Source organism: Dipodomys ordii, unplaced genomic scaffold (genome assembly GCF_000151885.1).
Source record: "Dipodomys ordii isolate 6190 unplaced genomic scaffold, Dord_2.0 Scaffold102, whole genome shotgun sequence".
NCBI classification, from domain to species: domain Eukaryota; kingdom Metazoa; phylum Chordata; class Mammalia; order Rodentia; family Heteromyidae; genus Dipodomys; species Dipodomys ordii.
Genome location: NW_012267318.1, coordinates 3488218 through 3511715, shown reverse-complemented (window position 1 = coordinate 3511715; position 23498 = coordinate 3488218).

Here is a 23498-nt window from a genome sequence, read left to right as displayed (position 1 = left end):
ACCCAAATGAAGGATTTCTCTGCTCTACCATAGCTGCTGATCACATGCTGCCATTCGTATATTTATCCAGTGCTCTAATTTATGACCCTCCTTGTTCTGTGCCCCTAAAAGTTCCTGAGACTTCTTCCACAGTGGAACACACCATTGACTGTGGCTTGAATCCTTGTGCCCTGGCCACAACCACTCCTATTTGTCGCAGAATAAATTATTTTCTTATTTCCTTAACACAGAGCTGTTATTTTGCATCAACATGAGTCTCTTCCATTAGGGTTCTTGGCCAGAACCTAGCAGTGGGCCAGGGAAAGACATCGTTGCTTCTATGTTAGTTTGTCTCCTTTTATAGGAACATATTGGGGCTCAAACCAAGCCACCCCAAATATGACTGTAGGAGCCAGAAAAAAACACCCCCAAAATACCCTTCTCTGCTATATTTTGATTTGGTTATTCTGAAAAACTACAGGCCCAGAAGGAGCTGTAAAGAACTGTCCTTTGTAAAAGAAATGTACATGTATGAAGGAAATCTAGATGAGGAAAGTATCTGTTTCAGGGACACTCCATTCCAGATAACTTTTATCACTGGAAAAGCTTGAACCTACAGAGGGAAATCACCATGGGCATCCTCACTCACTTTCCAAACCCCAAGGCTCCCCATACCGCATTCCTTCCTACCTATAGCTCAGGTTGCTAGCTATGCGATCTTCAGTCATTGGACCCTCGTTGAGTGAGTCTCATGTTCTGGAGTAGTCTTGTGTTTACATATAGAATTAAATATAATTTTTCTCTGTGATCTGTTATTGATTGATTGATTGATTGATGGTACTGAAGCTTGAACTTAGGGCTTAGAGATGGTCCTTTGGCTTTATTTGCTCAAGACTAGCATTCTACCACATTAGCCACAATTCCACTTCTGGCTTTTTGGTAATTAATTGGAGCTCAGAGTCTCATGGATTTTCCTTGCCAGGCTTTGAACTGTGATCCTCATATCTCAGCCTCCTGAGTAGATAGGATTACAGGCATGAGCCAGGGGTGCCTGGCCTGTGATCTGTCTTATATCATTAAATTTTCCTAGTTCAGCCAAAGAACTTAGAAAGGTGGAAGGAAGACATTGTTTTACTTCCTCACAGTCCCCAACTAATTAACCAAAGATAGGGTAGAAGTAGAGGAGTTTTTTCTCTCCTGTATCCTTAAACTCTTATAAATAATTCTCTTTTATTTTCTTTCTTAGTACTACAAGACTAAAAATGCCTCTTCCAAAACTTGAGGGGTGTGTGTGTGTGTGTGTGTGTGTGTGTGTGTGTGTGTGTATGCAAGTGCACACACATTGCTAGGTATTGAACTGGGGCCTCTGTGCATGCTAGGCAAGTTTTCTACCACTGAGCTGCATCCCCAAACATTATTCTTTCAGACAGGATCTAGCCCCAAAGTAGACTTGAACATGCCTTTGCCTCATAAACACTGGGATTATAGACATGCACCACTCTACCTAGCTAAACTTCAGTCATATTTATATATCAGTCAAACCTATAAATATTATGACTCAATTTCTTAGACATTCTAATGTTGTTTATGAGCTTTAGTTTTGTGCACTTTTCAGCTTAAAAATCTTAGGTCTAAATCCATCACCAATTACTCATCAAATTGGAATAATCAGCCTAATTGTTAGCTGCTCTAATGTCCCAACTTCTCTGAATCATGACTAATGGTAGAAAAGCCAACAATACAGAGACTATTCCTACACTTTCAGAAACAGTTGAGTTTGATTTTCTCATCATCTCAATAATGGACTGGCACTGTTGTTTTTTTTTCCTTGTATACTTGGATTTGGATTCAAGGCCTCACATTCTACCACTTGAGCTACTTCCCTAGCCCTCAACTATAGTCTTGAATAGCATGAATATCACTTACTTTCTCAGCAGGCAATGTTTCCAGCTGGCTGAGATTCCACTGAGAGGATAAGGGTAGATTCTTCAGAGTCTATGGCTAGGAGATAGGGTTTGATTTGTGCCCAAGCACATGGTGGCACTATGAGCTGTGACTTGGTCTCAACAGCACAAAAACATGCCCAGCGGATTCCGATTTGTCAGGTAGATTTTCCACCTCCTCATTGGGTACGAACAAACTCACCACTGATGAGATGATGGAAATCGTTTTTGCATTTCTTTGGCCCTATTTTGAGTTCTTTTTTTTTTCTTTTTTTTGGTCGGTTGTGGGGCTTGAACTCTGGGCCTGGGTGCTGTCCTTCAGCTCTTCAGCTCAAGGCAAGTACTCTACCGCTTGAGTCACAGTGCCACTTCTGGTTTCCTGGTGGGCTGACTTTGAACGGTGATCCTCATATCTCAGTCTCCAGAGTAGCTAGGATTATAAGCATGAGCCACTGTCACCCAGCTTTCTCTTTTGAGTTCTTAATGTAGTATTTATTTTTTTCTATCTGGCTCTCAAGACTCTAAGATATTTAGTCATTCTGTTAGGCCTTCTTGCAGGATTTGGCAAAAGAATGCTGTTCTTTCCTATTTTCTCATCTGGCAGATCCAAGGATCTTATGGCTATTTAAAAAAAATGGGTAGATTTTCTGACCTCAAAGTCTTCTGAGGGATATCTCTTTAACATTTTTTTAGGTTTATGGCTGGGCCTCTACAGCAAAAGACCAATTAAAAAGAGCATTTGGGAACTTAAGGTGGTTCATGCCTGTAATTCTAGCTTCATGGGAGGTGGAGACCAGGAGGATTATGATTTGGGGCCAGCCCAGACACAAAGTTCATGAGACCCAGCTTCAAGCAGTGGCTGGGTTCAGCAGCACACTTTTCATTTCAGCTATATGGGAGGCTGTGATTGGGAGGCTGGGATTGCCTTGGCTAAACTGGGCAAGAGTTTTCAAGCTGCTCATCTCAGCAGACAAAGCTGAAGATATCCAGTCTGTGGTGTTAAATATAATTACGAGGATCATCGTGTTCAAGTGGATCTAGATAAAAACACAAGATCCTATCTCAAAAGTAAACAAAACAAAATGGGCTGGGCGTTGTGGTTCAAATGGTAGAGTACCTGCCTAACAAGTCTAAGGCCCTAAGTTAAACCCCCAAGCCAAAAACAATAGCAAATCGTGAACATTCGTTTAACATCAGTCATACATGTCAGAGGAAGCTTCATAAGGAAGTGAAGACCTAAAGGGACAGGTAGACCTGTGTGTTTGTTTGGGTTTAATGAAAAATTTGTTTCCCTTACCTATGAAGGAATTAAAAGGCAGGAAAGTGTTTAAGGTAGACAGACTAAGTTTATTTGACAATGAAAGGAAAAGCTGTGAAGGAAAATAAGGACTCTATAAAGAGGAGCTCAATGGAGTCCACTTGGAAGGCAGGGCTTCTAGTCTGGCATTTGTCCCATATCCTCTCCCTGGGCGTTGTGCTGATTGCTTGGTGGCTCTTTCATGGGCCACTCTGGCTCTTTTCATTGGTTGAATGGCATCTGGGGCATTATAGGATGGAGAATCTGAGTAGGAACTCGAGGCATTATGGAAACAAGAAGGGCCATGATGGGCATGTGTTATCTGCCTTGTTCTGTCCAATCTCAAAGACTCTTATCTCCAATAACCAGCAAACAGCTAGAAACAGAAGTATGGCTCAAGAGAACTAGACTTGGGTAAAAAAGCTAAGTGAGAAAGTGAGGCCCTGAGTTCAAGCCCCAGTCCAGCACTAAAAAATAATCTAATGTTAAGAACCAGGAATGAGCCAGGTGCTGGTGTCTCATGCCTGTAATCCTAACTACTCAGGAGGCTGAGATCTGAGGAATGAGGTTCAAAACCAGCCCATGCAAGAAAGTCTGAGAGGCTCTTATCTCCAATTAGTCACAGAAAAAGCCAGAAGTGTCTTATATGCTGTTCCCCTTGGTTCACAGAATTCCTTGAATGAGAGTCGTAGGATCTGCTTTGAGGAAAAGGTAGAGGAGGGTCATAGAAGGACCTTCCCAGGTTTTGACTTCCTTCAGGGGGAAGGGAGGAGGAGTTAAGGGCTTCCTGCTCCTGCTGCTTCCTCAAATGCCAGCATGTGGCATTTGTGGTAGTACAGCATGACCCTTTCACTTCCAGTGCTTAAAATCATGTTAACCATAGGGGAAAGGCTTTGTCACTCCCGAGGAGCTCTTCCTGCCTTTAAATACTACTTTAAATATCTTTAAAAAATTTAATATTAATGGGTAATACATATGAATGCTTGATTATTCAAAAAATCACAAAGAAGCTGGGCACCAGTGGCTCACACCTGTAATCCTAGCTACTCAGGAGGCTGCTAGCTGAGGATTGTGGTTGGACCTAGCACAGGCAAGAAAGTCCCCCATGAGACTCTACAATGAACCACCAGAAAACCAGAAGTGGTGCTGTGGCTCAAAGTTGTAGAGTGCTAGCCTTGAGAAAAAGAGCTCAGTGCCCAGGCCGTGAGTTCAAGCCCCATGACCACCACCACCACCACCAACAAAAAAATCACAAGGAATGAAAATGAAGCTTCGCTCTCTCCTCTGTCTAAACCTACCAGGGCTCCTGGGGTTAAAATGCTGTTACTATAATTTGTTTCCTGTGGGGAATCTGTACATTTATAGGATGATATGTACAAGCATAAACATAACACTTAGAACACCACATGCATAGTTTGTTTACTTAACATTTAGGTACATTAAAATTTGTTTATTTGAGGTAAGGACTACTAGTTCAGGCTGGCCTTGAACTCATAATCTTCCTGCTTCAGCCTCCTGAGCGCTAAGATTACAGGAGTGTACCTCCATGCCAAGCCATATTCTTCATTTTTAAAAAATATAATTTTTTATTATTATTATTATTTTTTTGTCATTCATGGTGCCTGAACTCTGGGCCTGGGCCCTGTCCCTCAGCTCTTCAGCTCAAGGCTAGCGCTCTACCACTTGAGCCAGAGCACCATGTCCAGCTGTTTTCTGCTTATGTGGTGCTGAGGAATCAAACCCAGGGCCTCATGCATACAAGACAAGCACTCTACCAGTGAGCCAACTTCCCAGCCCTAATTTTATTATTATTATTAAGGTGTTGTACAGAAAGGTTACCATTTCACAATTCAGGTTAATGAGTATATTTCTCTTTTGGACAATGTCACTCCTTCCTTTGCTTTCCTCCAGTTTCTACCTCCCATCCCTGTCCACAAGTTACATAGTTCATTCCCCACATCTGTTCTTCTTAATTACTTTTAGTTGCTGCTCCTTTTTCTAAACCAACTCAAATTCAGATTTGTGAGGAACTTAAGTTGGCATCTTCCCTTGGGTTTAGAGTGGCCACATACTGGCTGTGCTCAGTGAGGTGTAAATCTGAATGTATCAAAGGGGAGCTTCTGATAAAGCCGTTGTTTTCAACAAAAGGAAGGAGTTTTTAAAAAAATGTTCTTCATTTCTGGAAGGTAGGAATGGTGCCTATGTGCACAGCAGCCACACTGTGCACGTAAGGAAGAAGGACCACATTTAAGACATGTAAGGAGAAGAGTAGGAGATTGGTAGAATGAGCCATCATGTGCTCTAGGCCACCCACTTCTGGTTTTCTTATTATCTGAGAAAAAAAATTGGTATTTGTTATTTGTTAAAGCCAAAGCAATTAGATTTCTGTGAAATGTAGTAGAAGTGATTCTAAATGATGATATGATATTATTTCTTTGACTGAATATAATAAATAATATTGAAAGTTGACAATGCTTTGATAAAATTATTCTATATTATGATTTTCCCACATATGAGAATATTATCTATAGGATAAATTACTCTAGCTTTGATCCATTGGGCCAATGGGTAACTGTATTTTACAGCTTGATTGACAACTACTTTGTTAAATGACAGCTTCTTTGTACAATTACTTAAAGATAATAAGAAAAAAAACTTGATTGATATTACTGAATCTCTGTATAGACGGTGCCAATTCTTGGAGCATTCCTAATGTGTAGGATGGAAGAAAAGTCTACAAACGAAGGCTTCAGGACATATATGATCAAAAGCTTAATTCTACTGCAGAATTTCTCCTGAAGCCATTTTCTTTTCTTCTTTAGAAGCAGAGAGGCTCCAATAGGCCCTGTAACTAAGTGCAAGATACTGTGAGATTCACTACCTAATTGAGAAGGATGTATCAAAGAAATCCTGATATCATAAGCTGCAAAATCGGGTCTCAGAATTGACCTTAGGGCAACACAGATATAAATCATAGCTTCTTTGTCAGCTGTGAATCACCGCTCTTTTTTTAGCAAAGACCCTGATCATTCCTTCCTGACAAGATAGGATGTTGATACAATCAGACAAACATGTACTAAGTACCTGTGGAGTCTCAGATTCCAACTCACAGTAGTAGATTGAATTGTGTTTCTCACGAAGGCAGTTCCAAGGCTTAGCTCAGGTGAATGGGCTGTAGTTTAGAACTAGGATCATCGCAAAAGAAGCCATCCTGAATTACTGTGGGCCTTAAATCCAACAACTGGTGTCCTTATGAGAAAAAAGAGGAGGGTGTTTGAACACAGAGAAGCAGGAAGAAGGGTCCAGGAAGACAGAGGCTGAAACTGGATTGCTAGTTGCCACTAGCAAACAGAAGGAAGAGACTAAATTCCCCTTTAGAGCCTTGAGAGAGAGAGAGAGAGAGAGAGAGAGAGAGAGAGAGAGAGAGAGAGAGAGGCAGAGTAGAGAAAGAGCAAGAGAGAGAGAACAACCCTACTGACACCTTGGTTTTCTAAAAGGATTTTTGTTTTGTTTTGTTGTTTTGACAGTACTGGAGTTTGAACTGCAGTCCTCACACTTGCTAAGCAGGTGATTTACTGCTGAGCCTCAGCTCTTATTCATTTTTTTTATTCTGGTCATTCTGTCTATCTATTTATCATCTATCTATCTATCTGAGATAGTCTCATTTCTTGCCTGAGTGCACATACCTGGGCTGAGATTTTATTTTTAACCCATCCATTCTACGTGGGATGACAGGTGTGTACCACCCCACACAATACTTGCTCAAGAATGGGTCTTCAGCTGGGTGCCAGTGGCACATGCCTGTAATCCTAGCTACTCCAGAGGCTGAGATTAGAGGATCACAATTCTAAGCCAGCCTAGGCAAGAAACTCCATGAGACTCCAATAAATCACCAAAAAAGCCAGAAGTGGATCTGTGGCTCAAGTGGTAGAGTGCTAGTCTTGAGAACAAAAGCTCAGAGATAGCACCTAGGTCCTGAGTTCAAGCTCCAGGACTGGCACAAAAGAAAAAAAAAGAATGTATCTCCTGAAATTTTCTATCCAGGCTAGTCTCAAACTGGGATCCTCCTAATCTCACCATCCCAAATAGCTAGGATTATAGGTGTGAGTCTCCAGGCCCAGCTTGCTCTCTTGTTTTCAGGTAACCAGTCTGTGGTACTTTGCTCTATCAACCTTAGAGCACACCACACACAGCTGTCTGAGTCATAAGTGAAGGGCCTCTTCCTTCCATCATTTCCCGATATTTCCAGAGTACAAGCTGCAGCATATAGATCATGTATTCTATGTCCATCTTGCCTGCTGGTGGGGCTTCTTGGGGCAGCAGCCAGGTCTTGATTATTTCTAGATCTCCAGAGCTGGGAAAAGCAGCCAAAAATGGCCAGATGGTACCAACTGACCAATCCATCATCCCTCTTTGGAGAAATCAGGGCTTAGTAGACAGGGGTGAAGAGTGGGGCCACCCCCAAGGGGGTGTCATCAGATCCGCTAGTATTGGTCGGGCTCCAGAAACGGATGTCCTTTTTTCTGCCAGGAATAGTGCCATCCTCACTACCACGCAAGACCAACTCCCTCCCTCTTTGTCTGAAGAAAGTTAGAAACTAGTTTCTGCTCAGCCTATTTTGACTCCTCTCTACAAATCCTCCTCATTCTTCATGTCCTCCCAGCATCCCACCCTCCCACTGACCCTGTCTTCTTGGGTGACCCCAATTTCCAGTTCCCTGTGGATAGTCTCCAGATCCTTATCTTAGACGCAGGTGACCTGATTTCCAGATTCAGCTCTCCAGCCCCTCCCATGTCTCTGAGTCTAGAAGGTGGAGATGTGATGATATAGGACTCAATCTGCCCCAGTTCACCTCATCTAGCCCTGCCCGCGCCCCAGCCAGCCCCTCCCCTCACAGTCCCTGCCTCAGCAATTGGCTAAGTAATCCCCAAGGCCTGGGATGGGCCATGTCTCCCAAGGACTGCCCACGCTCTATGCTGCCAAGGTGCACTGACTTTTCTCCACTATGCCATCATGGCCTCCTGGACCATCGTTTTCTCTTGCCATCATGTTTCCAGAGAGAGAGTTGTTTTCAAAACACTAAGCCACATCAGAGGCAGAGGCTCACAATTGTAATTCTAGCTACTCAGGAGGCTGAGATCTGAGGATCCCAATTTAAAGTTGATCCAAACAGACAAATCTAGGAGACTCTGTCTCTCCAATTAGCCAGCAAAAAAGCCAGAAATGGTGGTGTGGCTCAAGTGGTAGAGTGTTCATCTTGAACAAAAATACACTAAAGGACAGTGTCCTGACCTTGAATTCAAGCCCTAATACTGGCACAAAAATAAAAAATAAAAACACATTAGAACATCTCTATGGGATATGCAACTGCTTTTTTAAGTTACACAGTTCCAAGCATCAAAGCCAAACTCCTTCCTAAGACATAAAAAAGCCCTTGTTAGCTAACATTTGCATCCACATTTTCTGATGGGTTCTTCTGCAACCATATTAAAATGGTCTTCAGTTTCTCAAGCACACTTACTTTCTCACTTTTGTACATTTGACCACTTCTGCCTGAATATTTTCTTCTTTATTTTCGGTGTGCTGATGCTCAGAGCCTCAGTTTCACTTAGCTTTTCCTGCTCAAGGCTGGCACTTTAAAATTCAAGTCACAGTTTCACTTCCGACTGTTTGCTGGTTAATTGGAGATAAGAGTGTCATGAATTTGTCTTTCCTGAGCTGGCTCTGAACCTAGATCCTCAGATCTCAGCCTCCTGGGTAGCTAGGATTACAGGCATGAGCCACTGGTGCCCAACTTTTCATTTGTAATCAGACTGCTCTCAACTCAGTCCTCAGATTTCAGGTTATAAGCTAAGCCTGTCATTCATGGGGAGCATTTTGCTAGTCACCCACACCACTCTCTGGTGGTGCCACTCCATTGCCTCTGCCCCACCCAGAGCCACGTAAATCTCTGCTGATTATTGATTTTCACATCTATATTTCTTCCTACCCTGCAGAACTGGATAAAGATGGAGATTTTTGTTTTCAGACCTCAACCCCACCAACACCATAGTACATGCTCAATAAATTTTTGTTTAACAAATGAGCAAAACTCCAGGGTACAACATGAATGCTTAAAAAAAGAATCGGTTACACCAATGAATATAACTAGATTTGACATAATTCAGTTGCAATTATGGGAAGCCTTTATCAGCTCAGATCGGGATTTTTGCAGTGTTACCTTTACTGGTTGGTTTACTTGAGCCTGTAGTGCAGAACTTGTTTGGGATAACTGTCACAAAATACCATGCACATTAGGTACTTTTCCAGAAGAAAATTTATTCATAGCTCCCTAGTAAGTTCTGGACAAAGTCCAGACTCTTTATGTCATTCCCTACAAACTCTCTATTATTATTATTATATTTTTTCTTTGTACCAGTACTGGGGCTTGAACTAAGGTCCTGTGGCATTGTCCCTGATTTTTTTTGAGTGGTGCTCTACTACTTGAGCCATACCTCCATTTCTGGCTTTTTGCTGGTCAATTATAGAAAAGAGTCTCAAGGACTTTTTCTGCCCAGATTGGTTTGAACCTCAATCCTCAGATCTCAGTCCTTCTGAGCAGCGTGGATTAGAAGTACGAGCTGCTGGCACCTAGCTCCAACATAGCATCTTTAGAAACGTACCAGAGGGGCTGGGAAGGTGGCTCAGTGGTAGAGCGCTTGCCTTGCATGCATGAGGCCCTGGGTTCGATTCCTCAGCACCACATAAGCAAAAAGAAAAAAAAGCCGGAAGTGACGCTGTGGCTCAAGTGGTAGAGCGCCAGCCTTGAGCTGAAATGCTGAGGGACAGTGCCCAGGCCCAGAGTTCAGGCCCCACGACCGGACCAAAAAAAAAAAAAAAAAAGTACCAGAGTTCAGGTATCATTTATAGGCGTTTGTGGGCCTACCTAATGCTGCTGTTTCTTTGCAGAAATTTTGCCTAGATTCCTAGCACCCTGCTTACAAACAAGTATTTGGAAACACAGCTTGTTTTAAGTTGAGAGTTGCTTGCTTGGCGTTTGAACTTGGTCATTCCTGAAGGTCACAGGGGGTGGGAGGTTGTGGGGGGGATGTTTCCAGCAGAGACAGGCGTGTGGGCTTTCAGTCATTCTTAATTAGTGGCTGTGCCTGGGAGGACTTAAAAGAATAAGAGGCTGTGGTCAGCCTGTGTTTGGATGACTGGCTCTCATGAATCCTTCAAACCACAAACGGCTAACTTGTTTGTCTCATAACTTGTTTAAGAAATCAGGAAGCTCCTTATCCTCGGGCTCAGCTATTGGGGTGTGGCTCTTGGGGGTTTCTAAGGTGCTGTGGTCTCTTTGGCATCAGGTTCCTGTCCCGGCTTGTCTGGGTGGGAGGGGCACAGCTGGCAGGTGATTTCTCTAATTGTTGATCCAGGTGTTGACCTTGGCATAAACCACCTCTGGGCATTTCCTCTACCAGGACACCCAGCTGGAAGCTGGGGGAGGGGGGTTGAAGCCCACAGCAAAGCTGGAGACTTTATCTTGGGCATCGGTGTCTTCCTGTCCCACACCCTTTTACCTTGCGGTGTGCACATTCACACTGTGTCAAGCTCTCTCTCCCATCAAAGGAGAAGATCAGCTGATGCCAGCCTTTTCTTTCACAAAGAGAGGGCAGCGTGCTTTCAAGGAGAACTTTGACACCAGCTACTACCTGGTGTGTGTCTATCTCCTGTCACTGTGAATGCTGGATAATTTATTTAGCCTCTCATCAGTGCACTGCAGATCATGGTAGTTCTCAGAGCTATTTGGTGCCTTACAAGCAAGGACTTGGCAAAGTAGTTTCCAGAGACATACACAATGTTCACTAAACAGCAGCTGTTATGATTACTGCCTCTCCTTGTGGCGTGGCTGAGCTGTGATGAATTTTTCGGCCTACTTGCTACTTCTGGAGGGAATAATCCCTACTGGAGCCCCTGGGAAGATGCAGGTAGCTATGTCAGAGTTATGTTGCCGACTGCTTGCTCTCTTACGTTGGCCGGCCAATAGTTATGAGCTCTGTTCCCAAAGACCACTCCCAGGAGTTTCTGAGATCTGAGGGACAGACCCAGGACAGGGTTTTCCACAGTTCACAGGAACATGGAGCCACCCCACTGCATCCTAGGATAGCTCTTCCTGACTCTCTCCTTGTCAAAGGCCATGCCTCCTTCAATTCACATTTCTCCTTTCCTACAAGGAGAAAATCCTCATTTCCTTCAGGGATTTACAATTTCGAGTTCATTTCTAAATTGCGTCTTGGCTGAATTGTGTCTTGCCCTATTCTCGCTGTCCCCAACTTAAGTGCTCTTAACTATTGTGACCATACTAGTGGCCCAACCTTCTGTACCACACACATCTGCATGGCCAAGAGATGAATGGGCCAACCATCTTGAAGTCCACTGAGACCTCTGAGCTCTGACTTGCAGGCCTCAAACAAGGGTGGGGAAATGTTAAATCCGTGGTGGGGAGAATCAAATTCATTCTTCTTTGCAAAGAACTCCCAGATTGCTTATAAATGATTTACAACGGTGGCATCTTAAAGTCATCACCTGTCACCTAGCAACAGATGTTTGATGGGGCTTCCTCTCATCTCTAAGCTGGATCAGCGTTGGAAGCCACACTTGAGTTTATTGTGGGTGATAATAACACCTATAGATTCTATTGGCCACGTGCACACTGTGTGTTGAGAACACATTCATTACATGCAATCTCTTCAAACCACAAACCAGTAAGTTACCTATGCTTATTACCCCAGTTTTACAGGTGAGGAAATGGAGGCTTAGAACTTAAGTAGCTTAAGGTTAGCAAGGTCACTGAGCTGGATAGCTTCCCTGTGTCAGGTTCCTGGTAAATACTCTAAGCTTGAAATCAAGTCACAGTAACTCTCAATGGTCCTATGGGTTGCATTTGTGCCTTGCACAAATGTTTGGATCCCATGCATTTTTCTGAAATGTTTGTTCCTGCCTATTATTTGTGCTCCCTCTCAGGGTGACTGGCTTCATCTCTGAAGTTTCTATTTGAGGCTACACTGATCCTGTGGTTGGAATCATGAGTTTCCATTGTCAGGTATCTGATTTCCCAGCCTGACCCTGCTTAGCTGTCTGAATCCCATTTCCTTACTCCTGTACCTGTGTTATCCACTTAAGGTCAGTTTCTGGATGTGCCTTCTATTTGCTTTCTTCTCGGGGCTACTGATCCATCAAATTACCCTCTTTTCCATCATCCCTGATATGCCACTTTTCATTCCTGCCAGAGCAGCATCACTTTCCGCCCTGGCCCTTGAAGATGTACCCCTTTGCCCCTGTAATTCCTCTATGCCCAGCAGAGAGGGCCATGGGGAAAGCTAGAGTACTAGGCTCCCACGTCCAGAGAGGTAATCTATACTCTTGTCTTCTGTTAATTATGAGACTATTCTATACTAGAGAACATGGGACATTGTGTTTGATTATAAATATAGAAGGAAAGTGAGGAACACTCCTAACTAGCCAATCACCTGCTATTTAGCACATCTGGCACACTGATGAATTGCAGATCTGTGTAATTATCAGATAGTGAAATTAAAGTAAACCAACATATTAGTCTAGTTAGATTAGTTTTAATTTTCATTGATTTGCCACCCTAATTTCTACCTTATATATCCTCCCCATTCATGGATTTGTGTGTGTATGTGTGTGTGTGTGTGTGTGTGTGTGTGTGTGCACGTGTGCACACGCACGAGTGCGCATGCCAGTATTGAGGCTTGAGCTTGGGGCTTGGGCACTGTCCCTGAGCTTTTTCACTCAAGGCTATGTTCTGTCACTTGAGCCACAGCTCCATTTTTTGGCCCTTTGTTGGTTAATTGGAGATAAGAATTTCAAAGACTTTTATGTCTGGGCTGGCCTTGAACCATGATCCTCAGATCTCAGCCTCTTGAGTAGCTAGTATTACAAGCATAAGCCATTGATGTCTGGTTCTTGACCGGTTTTGACTGAGTATATTATGTCTGACTGAAGGTAAAACGTGCCAGTACCACTTGGTATCGGTGCTTTGTTGGAGAACTTTCCAGAGGGAGTTTGTGGCTCGGGATAAGAGGGAGGAGGCTCTTTCCACTCTCTGCAGCAAGAAGAAAAGTAAAGAAGTAGAAATGAGGTAGCCAGGGTAGTGGCCTGCCAAGACATATCTGGAGAGGACATAATTCCTGAGTGATTCGGGGCCCTCTTTCTATTAGTATAGATGAACCCTTTGCAGTTTATGTTGTGATTGATAATGGTCAATTAGCTAGGTTTGGCTCAGTTAATAGAACTTGTTGGTGTGGATTTTCCCCTTAGGAAAGAATACAATTGATCCATGGAAGTAGTTTTTGTAGATGAGGAGCTCCATTATGCAGAAGGCACACACGGAACCCCCTCTGCCACTAGGAAGAGCAGAGCAAAGCTATCCAGGCCTGCTTGTAATATGATGCTGCTGAATTCCTGGTAGGTCAACCTCTGGACGATATGTACTCCAGGTAAGAACTGGCCTCATGTCCAGGCAGAGCACAGAGGCATTCAAGGTGGTGCATTTCCACTTTATGTCTTATCAGGTCTCTGGTGTGTCATCCACACAGTCAGCACCTGTTTTCCCAAGCCCATATGGGAGTTACTGATCATTAACAGTTTTTGATCATTCGTAATAGACTGATCCATTCAGTTTCTCTTATAATTGTTAGCGTCCTTTGAAACAAAAATTAGTCCAACTTCCAATATTAATTTATCCTTTTCCAGCTCTGGCCAGAATCCTAATGGCTTATACCTGTAATCCTAGCTACTCTGGGGGCTGAGATATAAGTATCATAGTTCAGAGCCAACCTGGGCAGACAAATCCTAGAAACTCTGACTGCCAATGAACCAATGAAAGACTGGAAATGGGGATAGGGCTCCAGTATCATGGAGCCAGCCTTAGAGAAAAAATCAAGCAGAAGCAAAGGCCTTAAGTTCTAGCCCCAGTAGCAGCACACAAACACACAAATTTTATTTTAACTAGGAGGGAAGCAAAAATAGATCTATTTTTGTAGTATTGATGATTGAACCTTAGAACCTCCTGCTTGCTAGGCAAGTGCTCTTTATCATGTGATGTGGGCAGGCTTTTCAGAGGGAGGTAGCTAGTTGCTAGATTTACTGAGTGGAAGGTTCTCTATGAAGGTAGATGTGTGGTTTGCATCGCAGACTACACTGAGACAGTCAGCCAGAAATCATGGAAGTCAGTATTGGGAAGGCCTCAGATACTCTAAGAAAATGAGCTCCTAGACGAGCCTTTCGCCAGGGAGGATATTCAAGAGAAGAACAAGGTTATAGAAAAACTAGGCCATGGAATTCAGATGATTTGGGGGTGCAGTCTGGTCTGGCTGAACTATTGACCTTGAACTTCAGAGTCCTTGCTTGTAGAATGACTTGTGAAGACTTGGTGAAATAATAGCCATCTAAGGCTGCATAACAAATCACCACTAAACTTAGTCACTTAAAACAATGTGTGTTATTGAGATATTCCTGTGGATCAGGAATCCTAGTAGCATTGTGTCCTCTGACTTCAGGTCTTATGACAATCTAGCTGTCATGCAGGGGAAGGAATATCTGGTCCCATTGGTACTCTTGTGGCTGCCAACAAGCCTTAGTTCCTCAGGACTGGCTAGCCAGAGTCTCCTTCGGTTCTTTTTTTAGATAATCATTGCAGCAGGCAGCTCCCAGAAAAGGAAGTTTACCTTATCAAAATCAACTGGGGTAGTTAATCAGTGATAAGAGCCTTATAGACTTTGCTGCCCAGGCTGGCTTCAAACCAAGATCCTCAAATCTCAGCCTCCTGAGTATCTAGGATTATAGGTGTGAGCCACTGGCACCTGGATCCCCCTTTGATTGACAAAAGACATAGAGCTTTAGTGCTATTCAGTAGCAATTCTGCTTGGATTAGCTAAAACCTCTGGTCTTTGGGAGTTTTTTTCCAAACCACCCAGAGTGGTACAGATTTTTCTAGCTTTCCCTTTCTGGCAGTGTGGGCTTCTGGTGGGGTGTGAACCCAAAACAGAAGTGGCAGACTTTCCTTAGGTAGCTCTGTTGAAGCTAAAGCAGGCCAGAGACAGATTGCTTCTGGTCATCAAATATTTACTAAGCTACTACTATGTGCTAAGAAGCATCAAGCAACAAAATAGACTGAAGTCTCTGCTCATAAGAAGCTCATACTTTTAAGGGGACAGAGGAGGCAGATAGATAAGAAACAAGATACATGCGGACACTGCAAACATCTCCTTCTTAGTCAAGGATCTTAGAAGTGTGGCTGTGGCTCAAATGGTAGAGGACCAGCCTCAAGTGAAAAAGCCAAGTGAGCATGCCAGGCCCTGAGTTCAAGCACCAATACCTGCATGAACAAACAAATAAATAAAGTCAGGGATGTTTTCTGAAAATCATTTATTTGCTGAAAACAAAACAAAACAAAACCAGGCTGGGAAGGTGGCTCAGTGGTAGAGTGCTTGCCTTGCGTGCATGAGGCCCTGGGTTTGATTCCTCAGCACCACATAAGCAGAAAAAGCCAGAAGTGGCACTGTGGCTCAAGTAGTAGAGGGCTAGCCTTGAGCTGAAGAGCAGCGCCCAGGCCCAGAGTTCAGGCCCCACAACCGACAAAAAACCCAAACACACACACACACACACACACACACACACACACACACACAACCAATGTGTGAGTTTTATTTTCTTTTATGTTACAGGGAGAAATTGTGGTATGTTACTTTCCAATTCTTCCAGTCAATTTTCTAAGACTTGGTGAATGCAGTTAACATCTATGGAATAGAAAATGATAAACTCCTTTTTCTTTCTTTCTTTTTTGCTGGTTGTAGAGCCTGAACTCTGGGCCTGGGAGTTGTCCCTCAGCTCTTTCAGCTCAAGGCTAACGCTCTACCACAAGAGCCACAGCACCACTTCCGGCTTTTTCTGCTTATGTGGTGCTGAGAAATCGAACCCAGGGCCTCATGCATGCAAGTCAAGCGCTCTACCACGGGGCCACCTTCCCAGCCCAGAAAATGATAAACTCTTTCACCACCACTTGCCTTCATCTCCAATCTGCTCATAAATAAAGTTGTTAACCAACAGTCACTCTACAGACAGTCATACATCCAGTTTGTAGACTGTGTTATTTAAGCTGACTACCAGCAAAAAATAAACAGCAGGTGAATTTAAAATTTCAGGCAAAAATACAGATCCAATTCATGATAAATTGTTGTGATTACAGAAAAAAAAACCCAGAGATTTTCTGAAGAGGATTGTTGTTCTTCAAATAAAGGAAAATCAAACTGGGTGCCGGTAGTTCATGTCTGTAACTCTAGCTCTTCAGGAGGCTGAGATCTGAGGATTATGGTTCAAAGCCAGCCCAGACAGAAAAGTCTGTGAGGCTCTTATCTCCAATTAATCACTAAAAAGCACCAGAAGTAGAGGTGTGACCAAGTGGTAAAGCACTAGCTTTGAGAAGCAAAAAACAAAAACAAAATACCTCAAGAGTGGTGTCCAGGCCCTGAGTTCAATCCCCGGCACTGGCAACTAAAAGAAAATAAAGTAATGGATGATAAGAGTAGAGGGATGGAGGAGCCAGGAGATGTCTAGCCCTCTCCTGCCATCTGATACCGTTTTCAAAACATTTACCAATTGCTACAGACATCCTACCAATTGTACATAGAAAACACCTTAAGATTTTCCTACATATCACTTCATTAAAGCTGTCACTCTGAGCTTGTGGGATAAGGATACATGATTTTTTCTTATAGTGACAAGGACTTAAGAAAAGGCTGCTTTGAAAGATGATGGTATTATTTGACATCCAGGTACTAAAAACCAGGGGCATCCTACCCTTAGGGTATTAACTTCTAGTGGAGATAGCAAGAAATGCAATGGAGAAAAATACCTAAAGCTGGGTATGACATGGTACTCTTCTAATCCAAGCTATTCCAATGGTAGAGGTAGAAGGATTGAGGTCCAAAGCTGGCAAGGACAAAGATGAGTGACCCCACTAAAAACTTAAACAACACATAAAAGGATTGGGAACATAGCTCAGGTGAAAGAGCACTTGCCTAAAAGGGTAAGGTCCTGAGTTCAAATCCCAATATTAAAAAAAAAAAGGATGTAGGGAAAGTAGAGGGAGTTGCAATTTCAAATAAGGCCATCCTAAAAGAGAAGAAAACAAAGTGGGCTTTAGGGTGATGGGGCAGGGAAAATACACACACACACACAACCCTCTCAGTAGAGGGGATATCAAATATGAAGATGGGGAGGGTTCTAGAATGTTCTAGAGAAATTAAATTGGCCAACAGGGTGTAGGAGGAGGATATGAGGGATCTGATGACTGGGAGCCCAGTAGTGGGTCCTGGTAAGAGGCAGGAAGAGACATGAGGAGGGCTCCACATAATTTCCACTGTGAATGAGGGAGAAAGTCACTGGAGGCGTTTATATCATTGTCGGTATAATGGGAGATTTCTGTGAGCAGTGTCACAGTCCCTGTGTCTCCACCCAATTATGTTGTGGGCTGGTGGCTGTGATAGCTGACACCTTCCCTGCTGAGCCCACATCTGCTGCAGAAGGAGCAGGTGGGCAGACAGGGCTTCAGCTCAGCACAGGAAGATGTGTAGAATCAGAGCAGACTGAACGGGCCCTGCCCTTCCTGCCCTCAGGAAACTGCAGATTGCCAAGGACAAAGACTGGAGTCTTCCTGCAGGGAGCAGAGAGCTTCCCAGTGTGTTGCTGGTTGGAGGGGGAGGAGGGAAACAGGGGAGGGGAGGAGGAGAAATCAGTATCGGGGGATTGCTGTCTTCATTTCCCCAAATAGAGCCCCCTTGAACTGTCCCCAGCACACAACCCAAACCACGGCTACCTCGCCTTTGTCTGATAACATTGGGCTGAGTGTTCCACAGCAGGTTTACACTGGGGGAAGGGCAGTGTTGCTCCCAGGCACCCCACATGCTCAGTTCTCTATACACAGCAGCATGGCAGCCTAGTGGCACCAGTATTTCTACCATCCCCTTTGGAGTCCAGGGACAGAGTGCTATAGTTTGGATCTGGAGTCTTCCTCCAAAGGTCTATGTGGGAAAGACTTAGTCCCCAGCTTGAGTTGGGACATAGTAGGAGGTGTTTAGGACAATGTGAGTGTGTTCCTTCCCTTCTCCCTCTCTTTCAATTGCTAGCTGTGAGGTGAATGGCTCTACCACATACTCTAGTCATAACTGAACTATAAGCAGCAAGTCAATAGGTCATGGACTGAAACTTTTTCCTTTATGAGTTGTCTGGATCATAAAAAAGCTGTAACAGGACTTTGGCTCCCATTTTGTAGATGAGGAAACTGAGGATTATAGGTAAGTAACTTCCTCAAGGTTACAGAGCTAGACATGGGATTTGCTGGCTGGGATTCAAGCCTTGGAGAGTCCAACACCAGAGCCAACTTTGTTCGCTCTGCCCAACATCTACCTTGATTATCATGGTGGACTGCTGTGGCCTGACAAGGGAGAGTGATGAGGATTCTAAGAGATCAGGTGTTTCCTACCTGACAGCAGGTGCATGTAGAATCTCCTGGGGGTAGTGAATGAGCTTGTCTGGCAGAGAAGAACTTGAGATCAGGGACTTGAGGCAGGTGGGGACAGGAGAAAGGAGAAAGGGAATGTTACCTGTCTTCTTGGAATAACAGGTCCAGATCATCCTCCTGTCTTCCCCACTAAGTAACTTCCCACATTGGGAACCCCTTGTATAGAGGCAGTCAATAATTTAAGTAATGGAGTCCCTCCATCAATGCTCAGTCATCTCAGTGACATCTCAACTGCCTACGAATTAGTGCTGAAGAAGAGCCATTTTTATAAGAAATTTGCTTTCATTAGCTCTATGGGAAAGAGGAAAGAGTTAAGCATTCTTCCATTCCCCTTTTCAGAATGACAGGGAGATTCCAAACAAGGACTCAGTGTAAAATCACAGTTGGTTTTCCCTTTGATGCTGAAGTATGGGGAAATCTTTCATTTTTACCAGTCCTGGGGGCAGAGGTAAGCAACTTTGCTAAGCAGGATGCACTACCAAGCTCATTTTATTAGCTCTACTATCCAACAGTGCTTTCAATTTTTTTTAACATAGTTGCTGTAAAAAAGCCTCTGGGGGTATGCACAGCAATCTCAGTTAATCCCATAGTAATAAAAACCAGCAGCTAAAATGTTGCTGTAACAACAATGACCAGCATCTAGGCTTGAAGATGGATGGTAAGGAGGATTTCCTGCCAAGAGCATTAGGGATTCACCTCAACTCCCTCTCCTTCCTTAGCAAGCAGAACCAGACTCATCCTTCTTGTCGGCCTTTGCTGAGCTGGCCAGGAGACAGAGGTACATAAAATGACCTCTCAGCATCCTTTTCTATCCCGAGACTCCGAAAATACCTCTGGTGACCCATCTCAATGGGATCTGCTTTTTCTATTTCATTCAACAAACTGAACCACTGCACAGCCACCACTTGCAAAACCTGGCTCCATTTTGTGGAGGAAAAGGCCAGGTTGTTGATCTTACATTCAAAGAGATGACATCTAATTGTATCCTAGAATGTATCTAGGAACCCAAAGCCAAATAAAATAGGGAAGGTAAGATGCTGTCAAGTGTGGAAGGAATTTGGAGAAGGAAATACTTTCTCTTGGCTCAGGTGGATAATGGCTTGCAGAGGAGGTAACCATTGTGTAACTAAGCACAGTAGATTCACTTCTTAGCAAGTGCAAGTAGGAGATAAAAAGTACACAGAAAAGCTTGTTATTTGCAGCAAGCAAGAGTACTGGGGACAAATCTCAAAGCAATGTCTTCTCCTAAAGGAGGAAAAGATTTTGTAAGGGACATTCATGCAAATATGTGTGAAGACCTGTCATCGTGCATTGGTATGTGTGGTCGCCTTCCGGAGCATGCTTCTTTATCCCTCACATGTTGAAAGTGCTGGGCAGGAATGCCTCCCAGGTGGACCATTTAGCATTATGAGATTATAATGAGCCAAGTTTACTCCAGAGTTCTTCAAAGAGTGAGGCAGAGTGACTTGGCTCCTCATGGTTATCTCTGGAGGGCCTTATGTGAAATAAAACAACTTAAGTGAGTCATTTGAAGAGTCAGCCATTCTCCCACATCAAATATAGGTGATTGTCCCTAAAATTACCTGTCTAGCAACTAATAATTGGGATAACTTAAAAGACAAATGGAGAGATACGGAAGGAACTGGAAGGGTATAGCCTTTAGACCACATTCAGGAATTTGGTCTTTACTCTGCTAATGATGGCCAAGATTTGCAAAGAGCCATTGTCTAAGCCGTAGGAAAGACAAACCATTAATAGCATTAAATAAGGAAAAAACAGGGCAATTTTTTAGGTGCACTCTATATTTTGTCCACAAATTCAAAGGAACCTTGCTTGACCAACCCAAGTCAGAGAGTTCCACAAGAACTCGGCTGAACAATCTTCCCTCTTTCTCAATTACATCCCAAATGTCATAATGTCATTCATGTCCTTTGATAGTCTAGTAATCACACATTCACTGAGATTTTATAAGGAGAGCCCCTCTTGAGTGATTACGTGAAGGTATTGAAAATGAAGGCCCTGAACTTGTGAAATGTCTCTTTCTGCTTTGGCTTTGCCCCAATTTCCAATCTTAGAACCTATTAACTTCACAAGGGCCTTTGATATTTAAGAGAAAGGATTGGCCCATGATTTTGGAGGGCCATTCACACATACGTGCACATGTACATACATGCACAAACACACATACATCAGAAATTTACATAGAAATCTGTTTTCTGTAGAATGGAGGTTCCTCAAATGACTACACATAAAGCTCCCCTATGACCCAGCAATCCCACTTCTTGGTATTTACCTCAATGATCACAAATAAGGCCATACGAAAACTACCAGCACAACACTGTTTATCGCAGCATTATTCACCATAGCTAAGATATGGAACCAACCCAGATGCCCCTCAGTAGATGAATGGATCAAGAAAAGGTCACACACACACACATAAATTCTATGTCTCCATCAGAAAGAATGATACTGCCCTATTTGTTAGGAAATGGAAAGACATGGAAAAAATCATATTAAGTAAAGTAAGCCAGACCCAAAGAAATATAGGTCCCATGGTATTGCTTATTTGTAATAATTAGTATATGTCTAGGATAATCTTATCACATGAGCAGAAAAGCTCAAAAGCTATGTACATATGACCATATAAGATGATGCTAAATGAAATAAACCCCAAGATATGGACACAAGAAGTTTTTCTTTGTACTTGTTTTTAATGTACTATGATTTTTTTGTTTTGTTTCTTTTGTATATTCTTCCTCCTATGATATGTTCCTGTTGTCACTGTATTTGATTTTGGTAACTTGCATCTTTTATATACATTTATTTAATTTGGGGAGGAGAAGGGGAATAACAAAATACTGAAACAAGGACACAGGATGACCAATTATAACAAGGATACCCACAAGACACCATGTTGGAAATGAACTTTACAACTTTGGCTAGGGAGGAGTGGGGTAGGTGGTAGGGGGGAGGAATAGTGGAAGAAAAACAAAGGAGGGGTAACAATGCTCGACAAGAAATGTACTCATTACCTTACTGATGTAACTGTAACCCCTGTAAAGCATATTTATAAGAAAATAAAATTTCTTTAAAAAAGAAATCTGCTTTCTACTATTATATTGAGCTCATGAATATGACTGTATTGATATATAACACGAACCATGACAAAAATGTGTGGGTTTTCTTTCTTTTTTAAAGGATTGTGCAAAGGTAGCATGAAAACCAAGAAAATACTATGAAGAAAAAGAACTGACTAGGAAAAATGGTTTCTAGAAACTCTAAAGGCAAAAGTACTCTCTAGCATTTCTAGAGGTCTATGGCAGGACTATATAGCTCAATCTGTTGCTAGGATACTGGCACAGGAAGGAAAAGAAATGGTCCAGATGGTCAGGAAGTAATGGAGGAACTAATGCAGGACACTAAGCCTTTGAGTGTGCTGAGAAATAGAGTCAATATTGGTACGGGAAGTACCTGGACAGATACTTAGAGTCTACCCAGGAACTAGGGTTGCAATTTAACAAAACCTAGCAAGCCCAAGGAAACCCAGTTAAATCTGAACAATAACAAAAAAAACAAACACTATTTGGGATATGTACAATTAGTCCTCAGTATCCTTGGATACAGCTAACTGTAGATGGGAAATATGGGTAAGCACATGACCGTTGCTTCTGTATGAAATGTATACAGATTGTTTTCTTGACATTATTCCCAAAACAATACAGTATAACAATGATTCACACAGCACATTTACACTATCTTAGGCATGATAAGGTTATCTGTCGGTTATGTGACAATACCATGCCATTTTATATGTGGGACTTTATTTGTACCATTACTGGGGCTTGAACTCAGGGCTTGGGCACTATCCCTTAGCTTTTTCCATTCAAGACTCACATCTTTCACAAACTTTTTGCCTGAGCTGGCTGAGAACTGTGATCCTCAGACCTCAGCCTCCTGGGTAGCTAGGATTACAGGCAAATGCCACCAGCACCAGTTTTATATGAGGGACTTGAGTGTCCATGGAATTTGTTATTTTCCAGGGTGTCATAATCAATCCCTAATGGATAACAAGGAATGATAGATAGCACTCAAAAACAACTTGTTTATCTAGCCTCTAAGGCCAGTTATTTGGGGGAGAAGGGATAGAGATAGAAGGATCATGGTGTGAGAATTTATCTGAAAAACAAGCTAGAAACAAGAGGACTATGGTATGGCTCAAGTGGTAGAGTACTTGTCCAGCAAGTATGACGTTCTGAGTACCACCAAACAAAAACAAAAAATTGTTTATCCAAAATTTGAACTTCACTGGGTATTCTGTGTTTGGGCAGGCAGTTCCAAGAGGAGGAAACTAGCCATGAAACTAGACACCAGTTCATCACAAAGCACCATTTGGGACAAGAGTTCCTGGGAGCTGAGCCACAAGGCCAGCACCTGATGTCACAGTCAAAGGCTGGATTGGTGGGCACAGGGTCAGCTGGGACTCTCTGTAGCAGAGAAAACAGGAGCCAAAATTTTGGGGTGATTGGAGGTAGTCTATAGAGTAATACTCAGATGTGAACACGCCCCTTCATTTCTACAAGCAATGGTTTTATGTTACTGATTTTCAGAGATTGGATTCTGTTTGAAAGGATGTTGAAATCCCTTTTACTTTTTCCTGCCTCCCTCCCTCCCTCCCTCCCTCCCTCCCTCCCTC